At 44.7% G+C, this 13,650-nt stretch overlaps 1 protein-coding gene across 2 annotated transcripts in view; it reads left to right on the plus strand.

Annotated features, from left to right (window-relative positions):
* EZH2 (enhancer of zeste 2 polycomb repressive complex 2 subunit) overlaps positions 1-13,650 on the plus strand; it is an 84,198-nt gene that overhangs the window by 14,232 nt on the left and 56,316 nt on the right. Inside the window, exon 1 of one of the 2 annotated variants that reach the window (XM_074945268.1) lies at positions 7,717-7,734. The exons of the other annotated variant lie outside the window; for it this stretch is intronic. The gene's annotated coding sequence lies outside the window, so the exon portion shown is untranslated. Of the gene's footprint in view, positions 1-7,716; positions 7,735-13,650 lie in introns of those variants that run through there. 2 annotated transcript variants of the gene reach the window in all.

Here is a 13,650-nt window from a genome sequence, read left to right on the forward strand (position 1 = left end):
TTTCTCGAACATTGTGATTAACAGAAATCATTGGAAGGGGAGACTGATGACAACTGAATTTACTTGTTTCTACATGAAAACTTCTGCATACTGTGGTAAACCCAGGACAAACAGCTACAGAAGGGGGGGGGGTAGTAATTAGTCCCAGGGGGTTAAAATGCCCCTCCCTATCTACTGAGGAGAGAGAACCAGGGGGCAATAAGGTTCAGCTGGAAAAGGGGTTGCTAGGGAACCAATTAGGTTCAGCTGACTCCAACTACTTGAGACCTTTTTAAACCCTCCCCTGCATGAAAGGAGGGAGGGAGTGAGAGAAACAGGGAAGCTGTCAGTAGGCTGTTTGCAGCAAGACACCAAACCTTCCCAGCAGGGAGGGAAAACAAGCACAAGGGACTGACTGAGGAGAGGAGTAGCAGGACCCTGTGCCACCTATAAGGATTTGCCTTGCCCCAAACCTGAGTCTCTAAGGCTAAAAAGGACTGAGCCTGCTAAGGCGAACGAGGTATTTTGCCACACGTGGTGTCAGTAGTGGGATGCGGTGAGTGAGTAAGGCTCTGTGGCAAGCCATTTCAGTGCAGGGTAAATCCTCTCCCCCCCCCCCCCCCCAAAAAAAAAAAGACATAGTGAAGGCATTGATACAGGCCACTGCGTCCCAACAAGAAGCTACCAGGGTACAGATGGCTGCCCAGCAAGAGTCAGTATGCGTTCAACAGGAGACGAACTAATTACTGATGAACCAGGAGGCCCAAGATTGAGCCACCCTGAATGAAGTAGTGAAGCAGTTAAAAGCCCTGACCATGCTGACGCACGGGCCCCAGAGGGCCCGGCCGCTGCAGGCAAGCAACTATTTACAGAAGATGACTACGGACGACGATATAGAGACATATCTCCTTGCCTTCGAGAGGGTGGCACTGCGGGAGGCCTGGCCCCAAGACCAGTGGGCAGATATCCTGGCTCAGTTTCTGTGTGGGGAGCCCCAGAAGGCCTATTTCGACATGACCACAGAGACAGCTATGGATTACCCCCAGCTGAAGGCGGAAATCCTGGCAAGGTCAGGTGTGATGCCAGCCATAGGGGCCCAGCACTTCCACAAGTGGAAATACCAGGACAGCAAACTGCCGAGGTCCCAGCTATTTGATTTAATCCACCTCGCCTGGAAGTGGCTCCGCCCTGAGACCCATGGGCTGGAGAAGATAGTGGAAATCCTCATGTTGGACAGGTACATGAGGGGATTGCCGCCGGGCATACGAGGGTGGGTTCGCCAAAATGATCTCTCCTCTCATGATGAACTAGTTGCCCTTGTAGAGAGACACCTAGCAGCCCAAGAACTTTCTCGGACCACCGGGGAAGGAAGGCACCAGAATCGGAGACAAGTCTCTGCTCCGAGGCTCTGGTTTGCTCTAGCGCCAGGCTGGACTATGGAGGGGAGGAAGGATGCGGAAGAGCAACCGGAGCCTACTCCCTGGGGAGAAGGTGGAAGAAATAATGAACCCGGGCCCCGGGGGTGGCCCAGATAGATAAACACCTCCCCCCCTCCCCCCCCAACAGCCTTCCATGAATTTGGCCAGGATTTGTTCTTCCCGCCGGGAAAACCCCGGAAGACTCGGAGGGAACAGAGGGTGGATAAAAAGAGGGGAACTAGGATCTTGACCCAGTAACAGAAATCTACGCTTGTAGGGGAAAGAGGTGGCTCAACGGACAGCGGGGTGGGGCAGGCGATCAATGACCCAATCACTGGACCTGGTTCCCCGGGGGTTTTCCCCGAGGGGGAGACAGACGTAGATCCCCCTGAGTTTCGACAAATGGGGACCTCACTCGGGAATTTTGGTCAGAATCAGGCCAATGATCCAATGTACAGCAATAGTCGTAAATAAGGAGTCGAGGTAAATGTGGTCCCCATGGAGGGGAAGGGCCCAGGGTCATATTATGTCATTAAGGGTGATCTGCTATACAGAGTAGTCTGGGTCCAAGAGCAAGTCATAGAACAACTCTTGGTCCCACAGAAGCATCAGAGGGGCGTGATGGATCTGGCCCACAGCCATCTGTTTGGGGGCCATCTAGGGGTAGATAAGACCCTTGATCAGATTCTGCAGAGGTTTTTTTGTCCCGGCATTTATGCGGCGGTCTGGCGATATTGTATCTCCTGTCTGGAATGTCAGATACATGGGCCTTGACCACACCTGAGAGCCCCTTTGGTACCTCTACCAATTACTGAAATCCCATTTGAGCGAATAGCTATGGACCTAGTAGGGCCATTGGAGAAGTCAGCCCGGGGTCATTAGTACATTCTGATAGTACTAGATTATGCCACCCGATATCCCAAGGCCATACCCCTGCGGAACACCATGTCCAAGACCATAGCCAAAGAATTAGTCCGTATTTTTTCCAGAGTAGGGATACCTAAAGAGATCCTGATGGTCCAGGGGACCCCCTTTGTGTCTAAGTTAATGAAGGACCTATGTACAGTGCTCCATATATGGACCCTCAGGACTTCAGTCTATCATCCCCAGACTCATGGTCTTGTCAAACGCTTCAATAGAACATTGAAGAACATGCTGCGGAAAGTGGTTAGTCGCGACGGGAAAGACTGGGACGCCCTGCTGCCTTACTTGCCGTTTGCTGTACGGGAGGTTCCCCAAGCTTCCACTAGATTCTCCCCATTCAAGCTGTTATATGGTCGCCACCCCAGGGGCATATTTTACATGGCCAAAGAGGGCTGAGAGGAACAGCCGAACCCCGGGAGAAATATCGTTGAACATGTGTTGCAAAGAAAGACCGGATAGCCCACGTTGCCCCTTTGTGCGCGAACACCTGGAGAAGGCCCAAGGGGCCCAGTGGGCATACTACAATCGCCAAGCGACGACCTGGAAGTTCCAGGTGGGAGACCGGGTAATGGTGCTCATACCCACAGCAGAGAGCAAGCTCCTGGCCAGGTGGCAGGGGCCATATGAGATAATAGAAGCCATAGGAGAAGTTGATTATAAGGTCCGACAGCCAGGTCGCCGGAAGCTGGAGCAGATCTACCATATAAATCTGCTGAAACCATGGCAGGTTAGAGAAGCGCATGTGGTTGTGCTAGGGGCACCATCCCCTAAAAGCAACCAGCCCGACCAAGTGGGAATATCCCCGTAGTTGACTCCGGAGCAATTATCTGAAGTGATCAGCCTGATTAAACGCAACGAGGATGTGTTCATAGAAAAGCCAGGCAGGACTACTGAGGTTCACCATCACATCCTCACAGAGGCTGAAGTGAAGGTGAACGTCAAGCCATACCAGATCCTGGAGGCCAAAAGAGAGGAGATCAGGACAGAGGTCAGGAAAATGCTGGCCTTAGGAGTCATTGAAGAATCTCATCGCTAATGGTCAAGTCCAGTGGTTTTAGTGCCTAAGCCGGATGGCAGCGTGAGGTTCTGCAACGACTTCCGAAAGCTAAATGAGATGTCCCAGTTTGATGCGTACCCTATACCCCGGATAGATGAGTTAATTGACAGATTGGGAAAAGCATGGTTTATGTCTACCCTTGACCTGACCAAGGGCTATTGGCAGATCCCCCTGGCCAAGGCCGACAAAGAGAAGACGGCCTTTGCAACTCCAGAGGGACTATATCAGTACACCGTCCTCCCCTTTGGGTTACATGGGGTTCCTGCTACTTTCCAAAGGCTCATGGACAAACTATTGCGACCACATGGCAAGTATGCGGCAGCCTACCCCGACGATGTCATCATATATAGCCCCAACAAAGACCATGTATTAGTCTGTGTTGTGTCAAGACTTGAGACTGAGATTTGGCAAAATAACCATTTTTGTCTACTTCCACTTAAGGCATATTCCTAAATATTTCAGACCATTTGAGAGTCAAGATGCTCCTTCATTTCAAAGGTTCAATTAAGACTGTTCTCCAGTAAATAACTTATGTGGAGTCAGAACACAGTATTAATTAAGCTTTCTTCCAGTGTGGTGGTGGTAGTGGTGAAGTATTTCCCGACTTAGGGTATGTCTACACTACAGCCGCCACAGTGGTACAGCTGCAGCGGTGCCACTGTAGTACCGTAGTATAGATACTTCCTACAAGGGTTTTTTCCATCAATATTTTTAATCCAACTCTCTGAGAGGCAGTAGCTAGATAGATGGAAGAATTCTATACCAGGAGTAAGGTCAACCTATCTATATCACACAGGGCGCAAAATTTTTCACAGCCTTGAGTGATACGCCTAGGTTGATCTCATTTGTAAGTGTAGACCAGGCCAAAGTGCTTCAAGCAATTATTACTTGTCTTCCAAGTTATTACACTGTGTTTGTCAAAAAGCTTTCTGTTTTGAGAAAATGGACTTGAGCATTAGGCATTATTTAGAATGTGTATTTATTTGAAATGCTACAGAATTATTGAATTAATTATTTGAAGTTCTAGAGAACGTATCCCCTGGTCACCCATGAATGCATGAATATATATTATATATACACACATGCTCTTGAGGGAATTCTGCGCCTCAAAATTCTGCACACAATATTTGAAAATTCTGCATATTTTATTTGTCAAAATAACATAATATAATCATGCCAGTTACAATTATTTTGGTAATTTATTTCAAAATATCTGTCAGCAAGTATGTCTGTAACAATACAGACCCCCTCCGAAAAAAGATTCTGGTTATTTATTTATTTATTTATTTAGACACACAGTTTCCTTACTAGGCATATTAATACCTATGATGGGATAACATGGTTTTGGTAATTACATATTCATGGTAAATAGGCCCGATGGCCTGTGATGGGATATTAGATGGGGTGGGATCTGAGTTACTCAGGAAAGAATTTTCTGTGGTATCTGGCTGGTGAATCTTGCCCATACGCTCAGGGTTTAGCTGATCGCCATATTTGGGGTCGGGAAGGAATTTTTCTCCAGGGCAGATTGGAAGAGGCCCTGGAGGTTTTTCGCCTTCCTCTGTAGCATGGGGCACGCGTCACTTGCTGGAGGATTCTCTGCTCCTTGAAGTCTTTAAACCACAATTTGAGAACTTCAGTAGCTCAGTCATAGGTGAGAGGTTTTTCACAGGAGTGGTGGGTGAAATTCTGTGGCTTGCGTTGTGCAGGAGGTCAGACTAGATGACCATAATGGTCCCTTCTGACCTAAATATCTATGAATATAGAACTTTGTGTAATTCATTTAAATTACGATTCAGAACGGTGTTTCATGCACGTGTCAGAAGCAAAGTGCAAAGGCTTGGGGGAGTCGGGGTAACAGAGGAGCTGAGGGAGAGAGAAGGACCTGTAGCACTTCTTGGCTGGCCGTTCTGGTGCCACAACGGCCTCTGGTGGGCAAAAGGCAGAACTGTAGCACTTAGGTAAAATGTTTACGTGGGAAAATACAAAATTATTCGAGATAGATTAATTCTGTGCATCCGCAGATGCGCAGAATTCCCCCAGGAGTAATGATGGTGGTGTGGGAAGAATTTAAAGAGAAACCTTTAAAGAAATAAAGTAATCTTTAATTTGGAGCAGCGACTGCTGGCCGGGCGCCCAGCTCTGAAGGCAGCGCCCAGCCAGTAGCAGCGCAGAAGTAAGGGTGGCGATACCATACGACGCCACCCTTACTTCTGTGCTGCTCCGTTCAGAGCTGGGCAGCCGGAGAGTGGGGCAGCTGATTGAGGCCACAGCTCTGCAGGCAGCAGCACAGAAGTAAGGGTGGCAATACCATACCATGTCATCGTTACTTCTATGCTGCTGCTGATGGCGGCTCTGCCTTCAGAGCTGGGCTCCCGACCAGCAGCTGCCACTCTCTAGCTGCCCAGCTCTGAAGGCAGTGCCAAAGGAAGGGTAGCAGTGCTGCAACCCCCCTACAATAACCTTGAGACTTGTCCACATGACTCCTTTTTGAGTCAGGACCCCTACAATTATAACACAGTGAAATTTCAGATTTAAATAGCTGAAATAACAAAATTTACTATTTTAAAAATCCTGACCATAAAAATGACCAAAGTGGATCGTGAATTTGGTAGGGCCCTACCTATTTCCTTAGATAAAGAAGGGAGAAATTTAAGGTCTTTGTTACTGAGGATTTAATCTGTCTGTATGTCCAATTTATAATTGTTATACTTAAGTACAGTCTCTAGGAATAAATTTGTAATGTGAGGAGTGGTTGCAAAATGCTTACAAAGCTTTGCCTATTTAATAATGAGACTGGTATTTACTTAGATAGATAGATAGATAGATAGATAAGGGGCTGTTAGGGGAAAACAAGAGGCCAAAGCATTGTGAAAGGAGTGTTACATTCCTTAGAACCAAAGGGGGGTTGGGGAAGAGGGGAAAGCAAAGTAATCCAAATGTGATTGTAACTGGTTCTGTCATTTAGTATTTTGATGCAAGCCCCATGGCCTTGCCTATATGGTGGTAATTTCTGACAAAATGGAAACTAGTTGGATTAGTAGCATAGACAAAGATTCAGTGAACAGAGCCATGTTTATAGCCTGTTAATTAAACTTACTTTCAGAGGCTTAACTAAACGAGTCTGACATCACTATTTTTTTGACTTGTCTACTTTAGCACACTCAAAAAGTTTTTCCAGCGTTTGCCACTTCCTGATACTAACTGGAAACTGAACTTGGAAACTACATAGATTTACTAAAGCCTTGTCCAGACTAGTGCCTTTTTGTAGTGGTGTAGAAATATCTCCTCATTGCACTACTCCTGGTAGCAGTGGTGGGAAGACACTAGTGTAGGTTGGATTGAGGCATCTGTCAGCATTTTTACCTCTGGTCATCTAAACTTGCTCTTCTGGTTACTACCAGTGTTACTATTTGTAGTGATGGAGGATCTGAGGCTAGTGTAAATATAGCTGTAACAGAAAATGTGATACCTATCAATAACTTAAATTTGATTAAAAGGTAGAAATCTTAGTAAGAGGGGTTACTGTTGCAAAAAATGCTACCTCTGTAAAACAATGAATTTGTCTAACAGCTGAAACACTGGGTGAAGAAAATCACCCAGAGAAAGGGGTAAGAGGCAAAAGTGGACTGAGTCTACTGTAGTGACTAGACCCTCCTAATAAGCATTTGAAAAGGAATGGGGGAACCAAGAAGTCTTAAACCAATTTAATCAGGAAAATGGGCATAAGAGTAGTATCTTAAAAAATTGAGATGGATATCACATATAAGAAAGTGGTGACTTTCCCACAAGTGACAATAGAGGAAAGATAGTCTTTTGAACAATGAACTAGAAATGGGTAAACATCTTTGAACAGTGTCAGGTATATCTGACCAAGGACTGGAGCAAGGAGGAATTGGAGAGACCCTTGAAGTCAAGGGAGGGAAAATAATTCCTGACAGGTAGTCTCTGACAAAAGGGTCAGAGTAGAGTGATGCACAGGAAATATCTTGCAAGCTGCCCCAAATGTATGACAGTGGGGGAAAAAATCTCTTGTGAGTGATAGAGAAGAGAAGGGTGTTTGGAGCCGTATTTATAGTTTGAGGTTTTGGTCAAAGAGTTCTTATCCCAGAAAGTGTCACAATTAGGGGTTCACCATGAAAATAACCTCAAGGATCAGAAAGGAGGTGCATTTAAAGAGATGCAGGTGACAGCAGATTCTAGCATAGTGACAATCCAGAGAGGTTGGGTTTGGCTTAACAAAAGTGGCTTTTTCTCTAATTTGCTTGTGGTAACAGAAAAGACTTCAAGAAACCAGTGAGGAGATGACACATTTTCCAAGCTTGGGGAACAGAGAGAGGACTGTGCAGTGACAGTGTAAGTGCTGTTCTATACTTACAACTTCTTATCCTGTTTAGAGGCATTTAATATTGTATTGTATGAGTCTTAAATCTGCCTTTAAATTAAGAAAATAAATTTAGAGTGTGACATGTTATTTACATATTATTTGCATGTTCCAAGGGAAAGAAACCTACTTCTGATATTAAGACTGTCAGAGGGGTAATGGCTTTGAACAATCACAACAGCTATTAAAAGATAAAGTGAAATAAGACTTGAAAGGGTTTTGGGGCCAGCAAGACATACCAAGGAAATGGCATGCCTTGGCATAAGCTAGAGCAGTCCAATGAATTATCTCTCCTATCCAAGTAGTAGTTGGGATTGTGCTCCCAGTCTTCCCACCCTTTCTGCCAGAATCCAAATCCATGGAGGATGCAGCTGGGAGAAGTTTTTCGTTACTTGTGGGAATGTCTCAGCATAACATTTATGATATCTCAGCATCTTGTGGAATGCTCTGCTGTGTATATTGTTAGAGCAACTTGCCAAATACTTGAAGTAGAGGCAAGGGCCATAAACAAAGAAAAAAAACATACTAGAAACTAATTGGGAGCTCACCATGGACCCTATTATTTTTGCAGTGTGTTTATGAAGGAGGATGGGTGTAACCACACTTCAATCGATTTTTAGTTCAGTTCCATCTGAAATTTTAATGAGGGTGAAGTGATGGTCTCACAAAAGAGATGTATGGGAAATTACTAAAGTAACGAAGTAGTGTGAGACAAAGTTGAACTTGACATTTTCTACACTAGCCTCTTTTTTTGCAAAATCTTCTATCATTGCACTTTTACTGGGGGGCACTAGTGTAGAGAAGTCACTGTTTTTACCGCCATGTTGTTTACTCAGAGCAGGACTAGATGACCAAATAGAAAAAAATGCTAGCCACAGCTGTTGCTTGGCTGCACTTGGAAGTGGAGGCAGAGGCAAACACCTCAGGGAGATGGTGCTACTCCAAATGATGTTGTAAAAGCTATAAATTATGGCGTTGGATAAACATCCTTTAAATGCTCAAACTAACAAGACATAGTTAACTTGGTTTTTGTCCTTTCCCATTAAGGGGGAGAGTTTTTGATTTTACAAGCTGTAATTGTCTTATCTAACTTGGATAGCACCTGGGAATGTCAGTTCTCTCCTTTCTGATAACATACAGGCTTGCGTACAGCATATCTGTTTGTCATCCTGTGTACTTAATCTTTCTCTTTTCCTCCCTCACCCTCCAATAAAAGAGATTGTGTTTTGGCAGAGGGAAACACTGGCATAGTTGGCATAAACTGGCCACAAAACAGTTGTCTGTTTCCTTTGCAGGAACAGATCTGACTTTACCATTTTTATGTCCCTGCCCTCCAGGGATTATGGTTCAAGGGATTAAAGGATGTGGTTGGTGTGTTCCTACACTTCATTTATTCCCAGATAGCACAATGGGCCAAAGGGCCCATTTCAGTAAAGGCAGTCTTCAGAGCTGCTTTCACCTAAACTGTGGGTTGAACTACCCAATGGTAAACTCAGCATTTGGGAGGAGTAGACAAAGTCCCCTTCCATCTCTGCACCTGACTCAGTGCCAACACAGGGATGAATTTCCTCCACTATATCTTTTCCTTGCTGCAAACCAAGGGATCTAGGTTCTTCTGAGGAGTGCCTCTAAACTAGCTCTTGCCGCCTCTGTTTACAAGACAAACATGGCTTCCTTATGAGTCTATGAATCTTGTTCTGAAATGAACTTGAAGAAGTTAATTTGTCCAAAATCATTAGTATGAAATAGAAAAATATTTAAAACAATTTGTCTTTTGTTCTAGGATGTCTTTCTAAGACTATTCAAGACTGAATGTAGTCAAATCATGGTATATTTCTAACTGATTACTTTTTTTTAGAAAAGGGTAAAGGTGTAACTAGTTCAGAAGACAGCCCTTGGGTTACTCACACTATGTAAATAGCTGTCCTGAGACTATAGTCTAGGGTACGTAAAGATGAGACTGCATGTACATGCATTTTGTCAGCTGCAACTTGCATATCTTCTGTGATTTCTTTAAATAAATTAAATAAATTAAATAAAACCAGCTTTGTTTTGATGAGAAGGTGGCTTCACAGCTTGGGCCTTGCAGAAATACATTCTCTCTATGCCTTCTGATCTGTGCACACACATTTTACCAATTTAACTAAATCTGTTTTGAAATGTATTTAGCTGAATCTGTATATCTCCCCTGTGTTGGCACTCTTAAATCTGTTTTAGTGGCTTATATCCATTTAGTGTAGTCTGGGTTTGTTTTGTTTTTAAAAGTATCCTCTGCTGCCCAGGTGTGCCAGGTTGAGGATCCCTTTGTCCAAGCGAACTGATGCAAGGTAACTACAATATAGATCTAAATCTAGGCAATAGTAACTTGTAGTTCTGCATTAGGGGAGGAGAGTATAGAAGGAAAAGTAACTAACTGGAGGTTGCAAGAGGGTGCGGTGGGGTGGCTGTTTCATTGTGTGCCCTACTGTTGGTTCCCTTTCCCTGTTGTATTTGTCTTCTTTTCCATATCCTAGTTACATTAATTTTGCACAACCACAGGATGCCAGATAGGTGAAAGTTGTTACTTACATCAATTACCAAACCCACTTAGGTGGTGGTGTAAACCACCAATGAATACATTTCATAGATTTCAATTAGAATTACACCTGTCTACACTGTGGTAATTTTGGCTCCTGGCAATTGAAACAAATATCCGTACTCAGATAGCTGACACCTTTACATTTATTAAAAATGGAAAGTTTTTAAGTCTGGTTGGCATACACTTCAAAAAGTCCCTTGCAAAGACTGGGAGTCTAGACCACCGTTTCTCGAATGCGGCCACCAGGGGCTTTTTGTGCGGCCGCCGCCCCCTGGGTGGTGAGTGCGGGGCGGGGGTAAAGCAGTGGCCCTCCCCCCAGGACTGCCAGTAGGGGTTGGGCCCTGTCCCCCTCTGGAGCCACAAATGCTGGAGGAGCAGGCACGCTCCAGCTGTGTGGTGGCGGGCTCCATTCCCTGGCTACAAGCTCCTCCCTCCACCCTCACCTGCTGCCTCCTTGGGCCCTGGGCTCCAGCCATGTAGCAGTGGGCCCTGACCCCCAGCTGCAGGGTTTCAGACTCCACCCGTGGGGCCCTGTGACAGTGACTGCCGACACCAAGCTCTCTCCTCCACCCATCACCTCTGGCCCTGAGCTGCCTCCCCATCGCCTCGGCCCTCACTGCATCCTCCGACCCCAGTCCCCAGCTGCGTGGCTCCAGTCCCCGGACTCAAACCCCCCCTCTTCCCCCCCCCCCCCACCACACACACACACAATCACCTCTGGCCCGAGCTGCCTCCCTACCCACCTCCCCATCCATGACTTAATTTGCCCCCCAGCTTGCCAGAGCTGAGTAAGTCTGTTGTGAAAAGTGATATTTGTTTGTTTATATCACTTTTCACTTCCTCCCTGCTAGGTAGGAAGTCTGCTGCTGTGAAAAGTGATATTAACAAAATACAAATATCATTTTTCACAGAAACAGACTTACTACTAGCAAGTCTTAAAAAAATAAGCAACCAAAAAAAAAAAAGGGGCAAAAGAAACAATAACAAGAAGGGACAGGAACATGCAAAGCACATTATTTGTTTCTGTTCTGTTTAGGTCCAGTAAAGAACAGAGAGAACTAATTATTTGTATTACTGAGTCTGTGAAGAAACCCTGCATAAATAAATTACAATGATTTGGACATGTATATATGCATATTTATTTGTTTTTCCTAAAGCTAATTGAGTGTTTTAGGAAAAATTGTGAGTGGCAGTCTGAGGCCACCAAAAAATTTCGTGAGAACCTCTGGTCTAGACCCATGTGCTTACTCCAAAAGGAAGTTTTCAAGAGTCCATCAGTGTCCATCTAAAAGTATCTATGTGGATTGTGCTTAAAATTAATTTAAGCTTTAAATAGTAAGGCTAAATCGATGTTACTTTCATTTGAGTGCATTTTGTGATGCCAAATTCAGTAAGCATCTATAAGTCAGGCTACATTTTAATCATGGATATTTTTAGTAAAAGTAATGGACGGGTCACGGGCAGTAAAGAAAAATTTACAGCCCATGACCTTTCTATGACTTTTACTATATACTCCTGACTAAAACTTGGGGGGCAGCCTGGGAGGGGGCGCAGGTGCTGGGGAGGGGTGTATGGCCTGGGGGTTTGTGCTGCTGGGGGGGAGTCGTGGTGCAGGGGAGGGGGGGTCTGCGGGGGACTAGGGCTGGGACAGGCTCCCTACCTGGCTCCTGGGAAGCAGCAACCCCAGATCCACATGCTGCCTCCATTCCACCCCAAGCCCCGGTTCTGCAGCTCCCATTGGCTGGGAACCGCGGCCAATTGGAGCTGCGGGGGCAGTGCCTGTAGGCGAAGGTAGCACGTGGAGCTAGGACCTGAGGGAGGGGAGTTCCTTTCACCCTTCTGGGGAGCTCAGCAGCCCCGGGCCAGGCACGCCGGCCACTGCAGAAGTCACGGAGAGGTCACAGAAAGTCACGGAATTCGTGACTTCTGTGAGCCTTATCTATAAATACTCCAGTGGTTAATCTTCTATTATAATATGAATATATTTATTCCGAGTGAGTCCAAACCATTTTATCAGAATTTTTTCCAGTTACTCAGTTTTAGTGTACATAGTCTTGTAATTGGTCCTTTATAAATAATCTAATAGTAATTCGTCAGACTTTTACCCTATAGAAATCCTAACTCTCAGGCTTTGTGATTCCATGATCTTGCACAGAATCAGGGGCTATTATTTGGGGTTCAGTGTAACTAAACTTCATTTGAACTGTATTTTTCAGTTTGTAGCCAATCTTTGACACATTTTTATCCAAGAGGTCTGCAGCCAAGAAGATTTATTGTACTCACTGCTAAAACTCTGTGTGCGTTTAGAGTTTGGGGTGGGCAGGCAGGGAGAGAGTTGAGGCCTCAGAAATTTGACATTGAGCAGTTTCCAAACAGTGAGGGCTTGTGTGTTGTGCACTAGCACACCCAATTAGTGTCCTTCACTCACTTACATAGCACCAGCTGCATCCAAGCTACTTGCCATTGGTCTGTTTAAAATATGTCCTTATGTCCATACTTTGGCTGACATGACTGATTTAAGGTGCAAACTGTCAAAGGTGCCAGCTCATATGACTGTTGAGCCTCTTTAGCTCCCTGGCTCAGAGTCCCTGTCATGCTTCCACCTACATTATTGCAGATGTCTCATCAGAGCATTATTATCAACTGTTAAACTTTTAACTCTCAGTGGTTGTTCCCGGCTTCAGTGAAGAGTGAGTGGTCCACTTGGAGTAGGGGACTTTAGAAGTAGGGAGACTGTGACTGGAAGGGATGGGGCTATTGAGAATGTTTCCTACTTGTAGTTATCAAGTAGAGTTGTCAAGCTGTGATAATGAGAAAAAATTATTACTTTACAGGCAGAGTTGGAGGCAAGAGCTTTTAACTGTAAATCTGAACTTTCTAAATGTTCCAGATTTTTAGTACCTACAGTATTATAGTATTTTTTAAATCATCAGGTTGTGGGTAGATTTTAATTTGATGGTGAAAGGAGATTTTTAGAAACTTTATTGTAAACTGAGGTCCTTTATAGAAAATTGTTGTTCTTGTTATCTTACATAGTATGGACTAGTGAAACAGTATTACGTATTTGTTCCCACCTTTTTTTAATGTGGCTAAGTCAACAAGGATTGAATTTTCTGTGATGTGACTGTGTTAATGATGGGGTGTGTGTGTGTGTATATATATATATATATATATATATATATATGTATATAAATCTTCTGTGTTTTATATATCAGAGCTAGGGATTTTAGGAGGCAGTTCGGTTTGGGGTCTGAAATACACAGGTTGGCTGACCTTGGAGGGGCTTTTTTCCCTATGGAAATGGGGTGTG

The sequence above is a fragment of the Natator depressus genome, chromosome 2 (genome assembly GCF_965152275.1).
Source record: "Natator depressus isolate rNatDep1 chromosome 2, rNatDep2.hap1, whole genome shotgun sequence".
NCBI lineage: Eukaryota > Metazoa > Chordata > Testudines > Cheloniidae > Natator > Natator depressus.